Here is a 16911-nt window from a genome sequence, read left to right as displayed (position 1 = left end):
CCAGCAGCAGCAGCAGCACAGAGGAACCAGTGAGAGCACAGTTGGGGTCAAAGGGCACGGGCTGTTTACCAAACAGGCCAAAAGATGATTCATTTCCACTGCTTTAGATGAAGAAAGGGACAGAAATAAATCTCCCAGGAGAAAGATGGGAAATGCAACTTAAGGCATGAAGGGGGCAGGGTAGGGGAAAGAGGAGAGAATGGGCTAAGGACGTAATTTTTCTTTGCCCAATGTAGGGGGGAAATTGTGATGTTTGGGGTAGTTCCTGGGCATAATCAGTTGGCCCCATTCTCTGCTCCTTAGTTCTTCTGAGCTGCTGTCCTCTGCAGCCGTTAGACTCTCTGGCCCCTCCTGGAGGTCCCACAGAAACTGACCAGGGAAAACAGAATATCCCAGTCACAGTGAGGAGCCAGAGATTAAGTTTCCCTTACTTTCCCCTCTTCTCTCCCTTTCTTCTGGAGGTTTTCCATTTAAACAGGAAGTCAAGACTTACGATGAAATTTCAAACATCCTCAGAGGGGGAAAAAAAAAGATATCTTGTTGGTGATGAGTTCCTTTTTTGTTTGTTTTCCTTGAGGGAGTAACGCAAATGAACAATTATTAGTGTTTTACAGCGGGCTTTCACACATTCGATCACATTTTGAGTTTCATGACAGTCCTTAGAAGGCAGTCAATTAACAGGCCACTTTGCAAAAGAAAAAGCTGAGCCTCAGAGGAGCTGAGTTACCCAGGGTCATGGAGCCAAGTAAGGAGTACACAGGGGCCTAAAGCCAGGTTCCCTATCATAATGTCGGACAGTCTGAACTTATTTGATGAAACCCACATGACAGTGGCCCTGTCTAGCCACATGTCAGGCCTGCGCTCGTCTCATTTCCCCATTCCTAGGGATATGACATGATGTCATGGCTCAAAAGAGAGTCCTCACCTGATGCACACAAAAATTAATCAGTAGGCACTGGAATTTTGAGGAGAGAAAAATTTTATTTAGCAAAGGCTAGCCTTGTGGAAACAGACAGGAGGATAAATAGTTCCCTAAATCTGTCTCTCCAAGTTGGTAAGGTGACAGATATTTACTGGGTTAAACAAAGGGAGGTGGGGCTAGGGGTATTAGGGCTATTGGCAAGTAAGGATTGGCTAATAAACATTCAAATTTAGGATTACAAATTGGCTATTATCACTGGCTGTGTCTACATTTAAATTAGGGATTACAAATCGGTTATTATCATTGGCGGATGGATTTTGTTATTTTGAGGAGTGGGCTTGTGGGATTTTGCCAGACCTCTTGCTTTCTTTCAGTTCTTGGTTTTCCTTTTTCCTGTGGTCTCTGCTCATTTGGATTTTGCTAGCAGGGTATTTTATGTCCTGGGGTCATTTTAAGTTCAGGTCTTGGTTTAAGCTAATTAAAGCTGATCTGGCGAGAGCTGTTAAAACAAGAACTTATCTATGGGGGTTCTAGGTGGGAATTTCAGAAAAAAGAGGAATGGAAACTTCTGCAACCTAGTTAGGGAGGGGGCTGTCTCAGCAGGCAGCGGGTATGGAAAATGGGTCAGGGTCCACTACAATTTCCCCCTTTTAGTGTTCTTTTTCTCGATCTTGAGGAAATGGGGTGATGACTGCTCAAGGTATTTCCTGCTGATTTAGGAAGCAGTTGGGGATGGAAGAGGCATGGGACATTTTGGCTTGTGACTGAAGGAACTTCTCAGTTGTGGGGGCTGCTGGCTTTAGTGGTGACCACATCAGGTAATGTAGAGGTTGGTATTTGCATTCTGAGGAATGCAAGAATAGATCTGTGGCTGTAAGCTTTTGAGAATCTTATTTATGGTTTGAGCCAAGGGGGTTCTACTGTTCTGTAGCTGGGAGCTTGCGTATGGTGTTTGGATGTCCTTAAGACCCTCAGGAGCACTTTTGCTTGAGGCTTTGCGTATATTTGGGTGAAAACTGCATAAAAATAACCTCTAGAATGACCTCCCAACTCTTATTTGAAATCTCTTAGCTATAGAAACTGTATTTTGTTTTATTTATTTTCCTTCTTTTTATCAAGGTCATTTTCCAAAAACATTGCTGATTACTATTTGGTATTAATCCAATGGTGCCAGGGAGGCTCATCCCCTGGAGCCATGTCCCACATAGGGGTATTGGTAGTGAGTTTATTTATGGTTTGGCTTAGAGAAAAGCCACATTGAGTAACAAGGAGGTTTCCTGGGGGTGACTCTTAGGCATTAATTATAATTAGGTTTAGTTTTGTTATTATAGGAATACATTCTATAAGTGTCAGTTTTAAGATCGAGAGCTTGGCTTATTAGCATATTTATTTTCATGATGCAGGGATTATATAGATCCTGCAAACTTCTTTGATTACAGTTTCAGTAAATTGGGAGTCTTTATTGCTTAAGAGAATAGCAGAAATTCCCCAGATGGGGAAGTTTTTAGTTCTATGTTTTTCTTCCCTAGTTCTTCAAGGGACTTTCTAAATTTGTTTGTTTCATTTCATGTTTAAAACATTCTGAAAAGTATTAAGGAATTACATTAACTTGTGTAGAATATTAAGATCCCATTCCTTATTTTAGGCTTTATGTTAAATAAAACTGAGTTAGGTTGTCTAAATAAACTGTCCAGACAGGTTAAATCAGATAGTGTGCCACAGAAAACTCAGATTTTCTGGATAAAATAAATCTCTTTTCTTTAGTTTCACATAGAAATTAAAGTTCTAAAATAAAAATAATATAACCTTTTACATTGTATTCTGATTCACCTTAGTTTTAATCAGATTAGTTTCATTCATATTTTTAATTGAAGTTTGTTTCTTTCTTCTGTTTCTTTAACAATGGCTGGATGGAGACATTTTATTAGAACTAATCCTGCTTTTTCAGCATCCCCAGATCTGGAGAACTTCAACTCTGAGTTTCAAGTGTCACACAAATACCCAAAAGTCCAGGGAGTTACCAGGTCACACACGAAGAGCAAAGCATCTTGGAATTTAGAAATAATCACTAAAGACCAGAAACAAATGTGTTTAGTCCCAATTCTTTTATTAGTATTTTCTAAATTAAACAATTTCTAGAAATAAGAATATTTGACAGTTAACTTGTATTGAGGTTATTAACTATAGACCATAGCAGAAGTTTTGTCCTGTTTCACCTTTACATTTTTACTAGGGTTATGTGAATTAACAGATAGAACATATTAATAGATTTGCCTTGTTTTTTTAACATCCTTTTCTGTTGAAGGTGAGACTTTGACCTGTAGCTGACTGCAAGCACTTTCAAGAGAGGCATCAGAGTAAAACAATATTACTGACGAGGAAATGTGGTTATTTTTTGTGACATTTAACATCTTTAAAATAGCTTAAATTATGACTAACAATATTATTATTTAATATCATGCAGATCAGAACCAGGACACAGCAGGGACAGTGAAAATATGGTTAAGGTTCTAGGAATTTTATATAATTTAAAAATACTTATGTGAACAATATTTCAGCAAAACAAAGTCAACTCTCAGAAGGTTAGAAAATCTTTTTAATATGACAACTTTTTTTACACAATTCATAACATATTAAATGAATTTAACTATTTCTAGTACTTCTTTTTTACAAAGTGAAAGAAAAAATCCTTTATGATTGTTCTTTTGGGGAGGAATCTCAAGGACAGTTTGAAATTAAAAGACTTTCTTTAGAATTTGACTTCGAGTTGAATATTATTTTAACCAGGAAAAGGGTCACTGTGAAACAATATTTGGTTCTTTATTTAACTAAATTTAAGAAAAGACTTATTTCTTTTAAAAGTGAGATTTGTTTTTTTGACAATACAGGAAGATAAGGTTAACATAATCATCAATGGAGATGTTATTTTCATATAACATAGATCTTTGTTGTTTTTTCTTAAACAACCAAGGACATGGTAAAGATAACGTAAAGTACAAGAAGTTATCCTGATAAAACATAGACTTTCTGTCTTTTCTATTGATTATTTAGAAAAAATGTTTTATAACCTCTTACTAAAAACAGACTAATCTAAGAAAACTTTGTTACTATATATATGTTTTAGTTTGTAAGCTGCCAGAATGCTATATACCAGAACTGGAAAGACTTTTAAAAAGGGGAATTTAATAAATTACAAGGTTACAGTTCCAAGCCTACAAAAATGTTCAAATTCAGACACCAACAAGAGATTAGCTTCACTCAAGAAAGGCTGATGGGTCAGGAACCCCTCTGTCGACTGGGCAGTCACGTGGCTGGCACCTGCTGGTCCCCTGCTCCTGGGCTTCGTTGCTTTCATCCTTTGCTTCTGTGGGGATTCCTCACTTGGCTTGTGTAGGGCTGGCTTTCGTCTCGTGGCTTCCCTTGGCTCTTTCCAGGCCCCGGCTTGCCGAACATCTCACGGCAATGTCTGCTGGGCTGCAAGCATCTCCAAACATCTGTGTCTCTGTTCCCCAAGTGTCAGTGTCTGTGTCAGCTCTGCTCTGAAGTTTCTGCTGGCTCTGTCATATCTGACTCTACAAAATGTTTCTTCTTTTAGGCTGCACAGGTGTTCAGTGGTTGAATGCTCGCCTTTCATGCGGGAGACCCGGGTTCGATTCCCTGACCATGCACCTCCCCCCCCCAAAAAAAATGTTTCCTCTTTTAAAGGATTCCGGTACAGTGAACTAACCAAGGCCCACCTGAAATGGTGGAGTCACATCTTCATCTGATCAAACGCCACACCCACAATTGGGCACGCCACACCTCTGTGGAGATAATCTAATCAAAAGTTTCTGCCCTACAATATTGAATTAGGATTAAAACAAACAGCTGCCTCCACAAGATTGAATCTGGATTAAAACATGGCTTTTCTGGGGTACATAATATTTTCAAACCAACACACTGGAACAGAAAACTAAATTTTAGTTTTACATCACTATATTATTTGATACTAAGACTTTAAAAAACTTCACAGATAGCCTCATCATATCTTACCCAACTCTGACCACAAGAAGTAAATTTCCTCTTCCGTGAACTTTTCACTGCTTTCTATGTCTATCCAAGATTTGTCCTATATTTTCTTCTTGCTTACTGTATAACAGTCATCTCATTTTAGGACAAAATTACTTTCTATTTCCTTAATAAAAAACCACATCCTGTATACCCTACATACTTAATGTAACTTAACAAATGATTTTGAAAACTGTCTTTAAAAAATCTTACAATATACAATTACTGTTAAAACCAAACTTGTCAGAATAATGATTTAATTTGTTTAAATGCAATCATAGTTTTTTCTTCAATGCTAGCTCATTAGATTAGCAAATCTATAAATTTAGGGAGAACTTACTTACTTCAAAAAAACAAAACTGTATGCTCGTATTGTACTTAGCTCATAGGGAATAGTTTTCAGAAATATTTACTTTTTTCAGTTTATTAATTTATTAGTCTTCAAATGAGATATTTTATGAAACATTATAAGGCTGCATTTCTGAAATCGTTTTCTGGAGATAAGTAGGGAGGGCTTTAGATTGGAGCTAAGCTATAATTTATTTGCAAGTTTGCAAAAGCAGCCAGTGTTTTTCTATCCTTTTCTTTTTAATAGAGTTGTCTGGCTTAAAAGTTACTAAATTTTTACAGCACTAATTCTATTAATGTGGCTCTCCAGGTGTAACTAGAATTAACATGGAACCAGAACAGAGAACATTAATGTTAACTAGCCCTGACTTGGAGTTTTTTCTACTAACATTTCCTTGTTCTTTCTCAATAATATAATGAAACTGTGCAAATGAAATTATGACAATGTTTTGCACAAGCAGATCTGTTTAAATATTTAAAACACCTTAGTCAATGCACTTTTGAAACAGTAGTATATAAACTTTTAACAAGGATTATTGGCACATAGAGGCTATACACTGTCCCTCCAAAAAAAACTGATGCATTGTATACGAGTGAAATTTGAAATTTATGAAGGTAATTTGTCTCTACAGTTTTGTTAAATCCTTAATTAGGCATATATACAAATTTAATTCAAACAAAGCTTGGAGAGAAATGTTTCCCTAAATGATTATTTTTATTTATGAGGACATAAGTTGTAAGTATTCAAAATATTTATTTTTTATTATATCCATTTGTGCTGGTTTGAAAGGATGTATGTCCCCTAGAAAAGCCATGTTTTAATCAAAACCCCATTTCGTAAAGGCAGAATAATCCCTATTCAATACTGTATGTTTGAATCTGTAATTAGGTCATCTCCCTGGAGATGTGACCCAATCAAGAGTGGTTGTTAAACTGGATTAGGAGAGATGTGTCTCCACCCATTTGGGTGGGTCTTAATTAGTTTCTGGAATCCTATAAAAGAGGAAACATTTTGGAGAATGAGAGAGATTCTGAGAGAGCAGAGAACAACATAGCCACGAGAAGCAGAGTCCACGAGCCAGCGACCTTTGGAGATGAAGAAGGAAAATGCCTCCCGGGGAGCTTCATGAAACAGGAAGCCAGGAGAGAAAGCTAGCAGATGACAGTGCACTTGCCATGTGCCCTTCCAGCTGAGAGAGAAACTGTGACTGTTCACCATGTGCCTTCTCACTTGAGAGAGAGACCCTGAACTTCAGCGGCCTTCTTGAACCAAGGTATCTTTCCTTGGATACCTTTGATTGGACATTTCTCTTGACTTGTTCTAATTGGGACATTATCTCGGCCTTAGAACTGTGAACTAGCAACTTATTAAATTCCTCTTTTTAAAACCCATTCCGTTTCTGATATATTGCATTCCGGCAGCTGGCAAACTAGAACACCATTCTAATTATAAGATTCTCAGAATGCGGTGAATTGAGAGGCATTTTGCTGTCTGAGAAGGCTACTATTTTTTGGTAGGTTTTAGGGACTTTCTGTTCCAATGTCTAGGTTTATATGTTAATCATATGTACTAATACCTTGAACCTTGGTACTTAGAGGGTTTACTTGGGTTTATTTAGCTGTAGTTTTAGCTCAAGAGAATCTTTTTTTCTCAGTTGTTTTTTTTTTTTCAAAAACATTTTTTTAATTCAGATTTCTGCCTGACCTTCGCCAGCAGTTCTGTTAACTGGCAAAGGTCTGAGTATTCAGGTTTATGAGTGAGAATGATAAAATTGAATTCTTTACAAGACTCACTGAATCTTCAGTAGAATTGGGAAATATTATTATAAAAGGAGAGTTGGGTTAAGGTAGAACACAGAAGAAGAAGACAGGAGGATTTTAAAGAGTGCCAGCTGGGCTTCCTCAATTTCTGAGACTCCAGGAATACTAATTTTTATTTATCTTTAAGCAATTTGAACAGAGCTCTCTTAAGAATTTTCTTATTTGTTAATTTGGTATTACCAAGATGGTCTTAGGCTCCTTTCAACAAAATATTAGGTTGAACCATATGAAGTTGACTTACAAAAATAGCAATATCTTGCAGTTCTACCTAATACTAAGCTTTTAATAATACCGCCACCAAGCATTGTTCACATTTTTTGTGAATTTCCTTCTAGTCTTTTATGCATATCCTAATATGATTGGAACCATATGTTTTCATACAATTTTATATCCCTTTTTTACTTTCTTAACATAAGCCTTTTAATGCTTCATTTTTTCTCGCATGGGCAGGCACCGGGAATCAAACCCTAGTCTCTGGCATGGCAGATGAGAACTGTGCCTGCTGAGCTACCGTGGCCCACCCTTAATGCATTTTTATAGATACTTTCTGAGATCATTTTAATGGCTATGTAATATTCCATAGGGTATGTTGTGGGATGTAATAGATTATGACTGATTTTTTTGCTGTTGTATATAAGGCTACAATGAGTATCTTTGTGTCCAAAGCCTTTTCCATCTTTAAAATTGTGTTTTTGAGCCTCACACTTTACTATAATTGTTTGCTGGCTTGTGCATCTCCCCATCACCTAAGCTTCATGAGGACTGGGGTCAGGCCAGTCATGTTCCTCACTGTACCCCCAGCACCAGCAGAGAGCCCATAAATATTTGCTACGTAAATGAAGAAATGAGTACTGACCTGTACTGTAAAGTGAGAGGATCATAAAGCGTTTTCCTTTCTGGAGGAAAAACAGAACAGGGAAGCAAGTGAAATAGCTGACCGCCAGTCTCACAGAGAAGAAATGGATCAATTTTATCTATACATTTTCATGTTAAATATCAACCACTTTATCTTCAACAACAGGAATCAGTGCAGAGCCCAGAGGGACTGCCCATCACAGCACTGCCAAAGCGTGCATTCTTCATTCATTCTTTAAATATTTATGGCCACCAACTGGATGCCAGACTCTGTTATGGATGTTAGAGACATAGCTATTAACAAAATAAAAGTTCCTGCTTTCATAGAGTTTATCTCCAAGTGGGAGAGACAGAAAATAAACAGAGAAACCAATATACATAATAAATGCATACACCATGACACCAGACAGTGTTAAGTGCTATAAAGAAAAAATAAATAGAGTAAGTGGACAGAGAGGATGAAAGATGCTTTTAGATAGGGTGGTCAAGGAAGCCCTCTCTGAGGACATGCCATTTAGGCAAAGATTTAGCAGAAGGGGTCCAGCCAACCCTTCTGTGAGAAGGGGGTCCAGCGCAAGGGAACAGTAAGTGCAAAGGCCCTGGGCTGGTACTGTGTTTGGTTTGTGTTCTCTCCACTGCCTTTGAGCACAAAGTTGTCCAGCTCCAGGCTATTGGACCTTTCTCCCTCCCCCTGTGCTCTCTCCTATTCAACCTTCCCTCTGCTTCTACCTCATCCTCCTGCCCAGCCCCCACTGCTCTAGCAATTTCCTGCCTCCTTGCCTAAATTCAAATCTCATTTCTTCCAGCTCACTCTTACCTCCTTCATCTATGTTCCCACATAGATGCATTTGTATTACAATAATGATCACATTGTTGGATAGATATTTACTTACCTTTTGTCCCAGTTGGTAGCGGGCAGCGAGCACATTATTGTCACATTCATCTTTGTACCTTTGGTGCCTGCCAAGTGCAGGGCCTGACACACAGTAGTTGCTTGAAAAGTTTTGGTTGAACTGAATGGAGTTCAGAGTCCTATGACAGAGGCAGTCTGGTTTCTGGGAGTTTGCATTCTGAAAAAAATAGAATGACTCAACAGAGATCCAGAGAGTTGAAAGCCCCAGTTGTGAAATCTGAAGAGACACAAAAGATGTCCCGAATAGACTCGAGAGTTCAGAGGTGTTCTAGTTTGCTAGCTGCTGGAATGCAATATACCAGAAACGGAATAGCTTTTAAAAGGGGGGATTTAGTAAGTTTCTAGTTTATAGTTCTAAGGCCAAGAAAATGTCCCAATTACAACAAGTCTATAGAAATGTCCAATCAAAGGCATCCAGGGAAAGATACCTTGGTTCAAGAAGGCCGATGAAGTTCAGGGTTTCTCTCTCAAGTGAGAAGGCACATGGTGAACACAGTTAGGGCTTCTCTCTCAGCTGGAAGGGCACATGGTGAACACAGCATCATCTGCTAGCTTTCTCTCCTGGCTTCTGGTTTCATGAAGCTCCCCGGGAGGCATTTTCCTTCTTCATCTCCAAAGGTCACTGGCTGGTGGACTCTCTGCTTCGTGGTGCTGCAGCATCCTCTGCTCTCTCTGAGTCTCTCATTCTCCAAAATATTTCCTCTTTTATAGGACTCCAGTAAACCAATCAAGACCCACCCAAATGGGTGGAGACATGTCGTCTCCTAATCCAGTTTAACAACCATTCTTGACTAAATCACATCATCCAGGGAGATGATCTCATTGCAGTTTCAAACATACAGTATTGAATAGAGATCATTCTACCTTTATAAAATGGGATTTATATTAAAACATGGCTTTTCTTAGGGGGCATTGTTCCTTTCAAACCAGCACAAAAGGGTTTGCATTTTCTTTCATTACTTGAAACAGTGAAGTAGAAGTTGGTCATAGAGGTTTAGACACAACTATAAGTGAAGAGATTAGGGTGACATCTGCTGGAAATTCTATTGGAACACGGGGGTTCACTCCAATAGAACTACAGTTTTAAAACTAGGTTCAATTATTGATAAAACTAAGTTCAGAAATCCAAAACTGACGAAGAAGAGTAGAATCAATTGTCTTTCCTCCTGTCACTGAGATTGGTTGGTGGAGACAGTCAAAGAAATTCGTAAAAAGGCTCCCAACCCTGAGTCATTTTTCCAAGGGGCAGCAGCCCTTCCTTGGGAGTCTGGTTACATGTGAAGAGGTGAATGACTGGGGACTAAATAAAGGAGATTATATCAATCAATAAATATTCAAACCTTATAAGACGCACATCTGATTCAAAATAATTTGGGCAATTAAACTTTTTAGCAAACTTTTGTTGAGGTACAGCATACCCACAGAAAAGCGCACACATCATAAGTGTACAGCTTGATTAATTTTTACAAAGCACTTATGTACTTATCCAGCATCCAGACTAAAAAAAAAAGACAATAACCAGTCAGATTCCTGTGTCAGCTTGGCCAGGTGGTGGTGCTCGGGTGTCTGCTTGGGCAAGTGCTGGCCTGTCTGCTGCCATCAGCTAAGGGGAGTGTCCTACAATGAGTGACGCTTAATCTAATCACCAGAAGGCCTTAGGAGGGTTCAGAAGAGACATTCACTCTTCCTGCTTCAGTCAGCCTCTCCTGAGAGTTCGCTGAGGACCTTCATTGAAGCTGCCAGTTTGCAGCCTGCCCTACAGACTTTGGACTCTAATCCTCACGGTTACGTGAGACACTTTTATAAATTTTATATTTAGGGATATCTCTACTGATTCTGTTTCTGTAGAGAGCCCTAGTGTATACAAGCAACATACCAGAAGTCTCCCCATTTCCCTTTAGTTACTCCCCCCAAAGATAACACTATCCTGATTAGTCTTTTTAAATGTAATTTTATTGAGATATACTATATATTCACATACCATATAATCATCCAGATGGTACAATCAGTGGTTCACAGTATCATCGCATAGCTGTGCATCCCTCACCACAATCGATTTTTGAACATTTTCATTAATCCAAAAAAAAAAAAGAATAAAAGTGAAGAACACCCAAAACATCCCATACTCCCTCCCCCACATATTTATTTGTTTATTGTCCTTTATCCTGATTAGTTTTGTCTACTTTCTTCCTTTATATAAGTGCTGACTTCTTTCTCTCAACATAGTTTGTGAGGTTCATCCATGTTGCTGGATGTAGTTGAAGTTTGTTTGATCAATGTATCCACAATCCTTTTGAGGGGCATTTGAAATATTCCACCTTTGGCTAATACAGATAGTCCTGCTATGAACTTTGAACTTGTATTAGTTTGAGCCATGTGAAATTCCGATTTTTCTTAAGTTACCAGTACTCAAATGTTGGCAATTTTACACATATGGTTGAACCTATTGTATGGTTTTTAGTTAGTATTTGCTTGTATTTCTGTTGAACAGAAACCAGGAGAGGGATTGCTGGGTCACAAGATATATCTATGTTCAAGTTTTGTAGAGACTGCAAAACAGTTTTCCAAAGTGATTCTACCAATTCACACTTCCATCAGCATCCATGAGAAGTCCAGTTGTTCCCATCCTTGCTAGTACTCCAGTCTGTTGATTTATCGGTGTCTGACTTTTCCATTTTAGCTATTCTTATAGGTGTGGAGTTGTATCACAATGTGGGTTTTTTTTAAAATTTTTTTTCCCGCACAATGTGGCTTTAATTCACATTTCCCTGACGACTAATAAAGGTGAGCATCTATTCATATATTCATTAGCCATTTGACATCCTCTTTCAGTGAAGTACTGATTCAAGTCTCTTAACATATTTCAATTGGGTTGCCTGCCATTTTCTGATTGACTTGTGGGAGTTGGGTTTTTTTAACGTATTTTGGATACAAGATCTTTGACACTTATATGTATTGCAAACATCTTCTTTCACTTTGTAGTTTATGTTTTCACACTCTCAATGATGTCTTTCAATGAACAGATGTTCTTAATTTTAATGAGGCCTAATTTATTTATTTTTTCCTTTACAGTTAGAGCTCCTTATGTCCTATTTAAGAAATGTATGCCCACCTCAAGGTCATGAAGTCATGGAGAATTAATTTTAATATTTTTACCAAACAAAATTAACTTCTCAGGTGTATATATATGTGATCATTCATTTTTTCAATAAACACTTAATACATCTCCATATGTGCCAGGCAATGTGCTGGGTATTGAAGGGGACACAGTTATGGCCCATGTCCCTCTAATTTGAGAGGCTCGGAGAGGTGACATAACATGCTTCTAAGATTGGATTGGAACCAAGGGTTGAAACACAGGATTGATAGATTCCAGAGCTTGAGTTAACCATTGCACTCTTCTCTCTCCAGAGGGGATTTTTGGTTTCCATGTTGGCTTTTATTTTTTCATTTTTGTTTGTATTTATATTAAAAATTTTTAATACAGTAGTTGTAAGTTTACAGACAAATTATGCAGAAGTAGAGTTCCTGTATACTGCCCCACACCCCAGTTTTCCCTATTATTAACATTTTGCATTAGTGTGGTAACTTTGTTACAGTTGGTGAAACACTAGTATTATAATTAAAGTGTAGTCCATAATTTACATTACGGTTCACTCTTTGTGTTGTACAGGTTAAAACCTAAAATTAATCATTTTTACGACGTTCAATTATACATTTCAGTTGTTAAATACACAGGAGTGGATTTTGATATATTCTAATTGGTAATTTCTACATCACATTGGAAAAATGGAGAAAGTCAAGTAAAGGGGGAAAGGTCTGATAATTTTGGTGGTTTGAAGTCATATGGAGTTGAGAAAAACATGTTCTTAAATTGGATCCATTCCTGTGGGTGGGATTCAGTGTAAGTAGGACCTTTTGATGAGGCAACTTCAGTGAAGGTGGGACCCACCTCAACCAGAACTGGTCTTTGATCCTCTTACTGGAGATAAAAGAATGAAATTCAGACAGAGTGAAAGCCATAGAAGCAAGAAGCAAAAAGCAAAAAAACTGGAAGGAAAGAGAAGGGAGAGCCCAGGTGACGCCGCCTTGTGCCTTGCCATGTGGCACAGGAGCCAAAGTATCGCCTTGATAACGCCTTGATTTGAACATTTTCTCAGCCTCAAAGCTGGTAAATTCCTGTTATTCAAGCCAAACCACTTCATGGTATTTGCTTTAAGCAGCCTAGGAAACTAAAACAGTAATTGAAAGCAAAACAAGACAGTATATGTTATAAGGGAGATACAAGTTGAGTGTTGACAGGAGGGAGAGTTGCTTCTGGCTTGGGAGATGCGGAGACTTCTAAAGCCAAGGGCACCCTTGTCAGTCCTCAAAAAGTGAACAGAATTCAGTCTGTTTGGAGAGAGAGAACATTCCTGGGAAACAGACTGGCAGGTGCAGAGGTGCAGAGGTGAGGCAGCACGGAAGAGCGTGAGAAAGTTCCTGTCACCTGGTTCCTCTCCTGAGTGGGTGTATGAATTAGGAAGTTACCAGCTCCAAGTAAAGGAATACTGACATTCGTTTTCTCACTAAGCCAAGTCTGAAGGTGGGTGGATTCAGGATCGCTTCAGCAGCTGGACACTGTCATTAAGGCCCACGTGCTGTCCCTCGTGACGCTCTTCAACCCCGTGTCGGTACTGTCAATTGGCAGATGGCTCCTTCTCTCAGCTCATCCTCCCACCGACAGAGTCACAGGCAGGATCGGTTTCTCTTCCTACGTCTCTCTCACTTTTCACCAGGATACAAAGTCTGTCTCTGACATGCCCCAAACGGAATCACACCCACTGCTATTTCAGTTGTTAGCAAAGGGAAATGGGACCACCTCAACTGATCCACCTTCCCTGAGGACCATGCCCCTTCCTATAACCGGGAACTGAGCAGGACGGAGGAAAGGCAGCACTGGGACCATGGAGCCACTCTGGGAGCCTGGTGGTGAGCTGGAGGCTTGATCTGAGACTGTACCACCGGCAGGAGTTGGAGATGTAGTCAGCACTGGGACTAGAGTTGATGTGAAGGACAGATAAGGGCTGGAAACCAGTTGAGTGTGGGGAGGGGTAACTGTAAGGGCCCAGGTAAGACAACGAGGCTCTGGTTAGGTTGGCCAGAGTGTAGCAGTGAAGAAGACATTTACAGGGAAGGCTAATAGAATGTCGGGTTTGTAACTTATTTTTTAGTTTTTAGTTTTGGGGGGAAGTGCACTAGCCAGGAATCGAACCTGCGTCTCCCACAGGAATGTCATGGTTTTTAAACTGCAAGTAGTCACCCAAAAATGAGTCATAAATATTAATTAGGTGGTTCAGACCAATTTCAGGTTTTCGGTTTTTGTTTGATCTCTTCCCTCCTCAAAATCCTTTATGTCCTTAGTTTCTTTAACTTCACTTTGTCCTGTTTCCTTTTAACTCTCTCTGAACATTGTGTCTCTATCTTAATGGGAACCTGAATCCTCTGCCTACCTACAGTGCTTATGCTCTGAGTTCTCTCCCTGACTTGCTGGGTTTTCTCATACCACCCCCTACATGGGCTCATCCCATCCATCCTCATGGGGTAAACTGCCATCTCTCTATGCTGATGGCTTCCAATCTACACCACAGCACAGTCCTCCTCTCCCTTGAGCTTCAGATACACATTTCTCACTAGATATGTGGACAGACATCTCCATTTGATGTCTTCTAAGTTCAAAAACAGACCAGTGTTAAAAAAAACAGAAAAAGAAAAAGAAAAAAGGTTCTGTGCTGGTTTGAAACTGTTATGCACCCCAGAAAAACCATCTTCTTTAATCCAATCTTGTGGGGGGCAGACCTATTATTGGGCGGGATATTATAATTAGGTTGTTTCCATGGAGATGACCCTGCCAGCTCAAGGTGGGTCTTAATTCGCTCCCTGGAGTCCTTTAAGAGAGACATTTTGGAGAAAAGCACAGACACCTGGAGAAAGAAAATGCCCTCCGAGAAGCCAGAAGGACCCACAGGAGCTGAGTCATCTTGAAACCAACCCAGGAGAGAAGGGCCAGCAGACGTCACTGTGTAACTTCCCATGGGACAGAGGAACTTGGACACAATCAGCCTTTCTGCAGTGAAGGTATCTTCTTGTTGATGCCTTAATTTGGACATTCCCATGGTCTTCGAATTATAACTTGCAACTTAATAAATCCCTTTTGTAAAAGCCAATCTATTTCTGGTATATTGCATTCCAGCAGCTTTAGCAAACCAAAACAGGGTGCATCACATGTAAAAACACAGATATTGTTTTATGACACTTTTGTTCACACATATGTACGTCCGGGGTCACATAAAAAAAAGTTAAAAAAAGAATCGGAAAGAAGATGACAGGCTAGTCACAGAAATGAAAGTAGTGGGAGTAGCCAGGGACAACTGCATCAGGGCAATAAAAACAGGGAACTTACAAGGAGCTGGTTTCTAGAGGAAGATGAAGTCTTTCATTCTGAATGCACTGATTCTGGTTTATAGTAAATCATGCAGAGTGGTTGCCACTTTCCCTAGCACATCCAGCTTCTGGTCAGGTATAGTTCTAAATGAATGTTCTGAGAATGAGGGAGTCTCCTTTCCAGGAAATTTATAATTAGCTTCCAAGAAGAGATGAAATATTAATAGGGACATTAACATTTATTGAACCCTTATTATGTGCTGGTCTCTGGTCATTTGGCGTCTTGATAATCCTCCCAGCAGCTCTGTGAGGCAGGTACCATTACCTCCATCTTACAAATAAGGAAGCTGAGGTTCAGAGAGGATGGGAAACTGTCAAGACCTGACAATTAGTGATACATTCCTTGCATTTTGTGTGCAAACCACACCACCTCTGAGTTTCCTATAGGGTTCCTATGGCCTCATTAAGTTGAATAAGCCCTGGCTTTAAAAGGAAATTATTTCTTTCTGATTTGGAAGGTTCTATGCAAAAAAGCTGACTTTATTTCCTGTTAAATTCGTAAATTCCCAAGAAACTACCAAGATTCCCAGAATTTGTAGTAACATCCACCATTGCTTTCTGGACAATATGCAATCCACTGTGCCTCATAAAAACATAGGCGCAGGGGGTGCAAGGGTAGTTCAGTACTAGAATTCTCGCCTACCATGTGGGAGACCCAAGTTCAATTCCCAGTCCATACACTCCCCCCAACCCCGCCAAAAAAAAAAAAAAAAAAAAAGCCAAGCAAACAAAAATTCAACAAATGGTGCTGCAATAATGGGATACTCATATGGAGAAATAATGAAATGTGACCCTGCCATACAACATACAAAAAAAAAAAAAAAAAAAAAACATTGTTTCTGTCTGCTAAAGCTGCCAGAATGCAACATACCAGAAATTGGTTGGGGAGTTATTAGCTTACAAATTTCATTTCTTAGGCCATGAGAATGGCCATGAATGTCCAATGCAAAGCATCAACAAGATAATACCTGGACTGTCAAGACAGGCTGAATGCATCTGGGACATCTCCGCACATAGGAAGGCACATGGCCGGCATCTGCCGGTCCTTTGCTCCCGAGTTTGTTGCTTTCAGCTTCTGGTTCCAGTGGCTTCCTCTCTGCATCCTGCAGGTCCTCTCCAGGGCTTTTCTCTCCAAATTTCTCGGGTGGTTCTGTGAATTTCATATCTGAGCTTTTTCTGTCTTTTATTCTATAATATATATACACAATGTGTATATTATATATATATACACATTATATATGTATATATATTATATATATATATAATACAAATACAAAGACGTGTGGAAATGCCCTTGACACTCCTTACATCTTCTAGGTTCAATTCCTTACTACTGTCTCTTCCTTGGAAAGCTTCCTTCCTCCACACTCTTCACCTCCAATCCAGCCTCACCCTGCTTTTTGGCTAATTTTCTAGAAAAGGCATCTGCAGCCTGACTCCACATTGTTTCAGTGGCTTCCGGCTACCTGGAACTATACAATGGCTCCACCCTGCATTCAAGATCCAAACCAAATATGGCTTC

Source organism: Tamandua tetradactyla, chromosome 6 (assembly GCF_023851605.1).
Source record: "Tamandua tetradactyla isolate mTamTet1 chromosome 6, mTamTet1.pri, whole genome shotgun sequence".
In the NCBI taxonomy this organism is placed as follows: Eukaryota; Metazoa; Chordata; class Mammalia; order Pilosa; family Myrmecophagidae; genus Tamandua; species Tamandua tetradactyla.
This window is presented reverse-complemented; position numbering follows the sequence as displayed.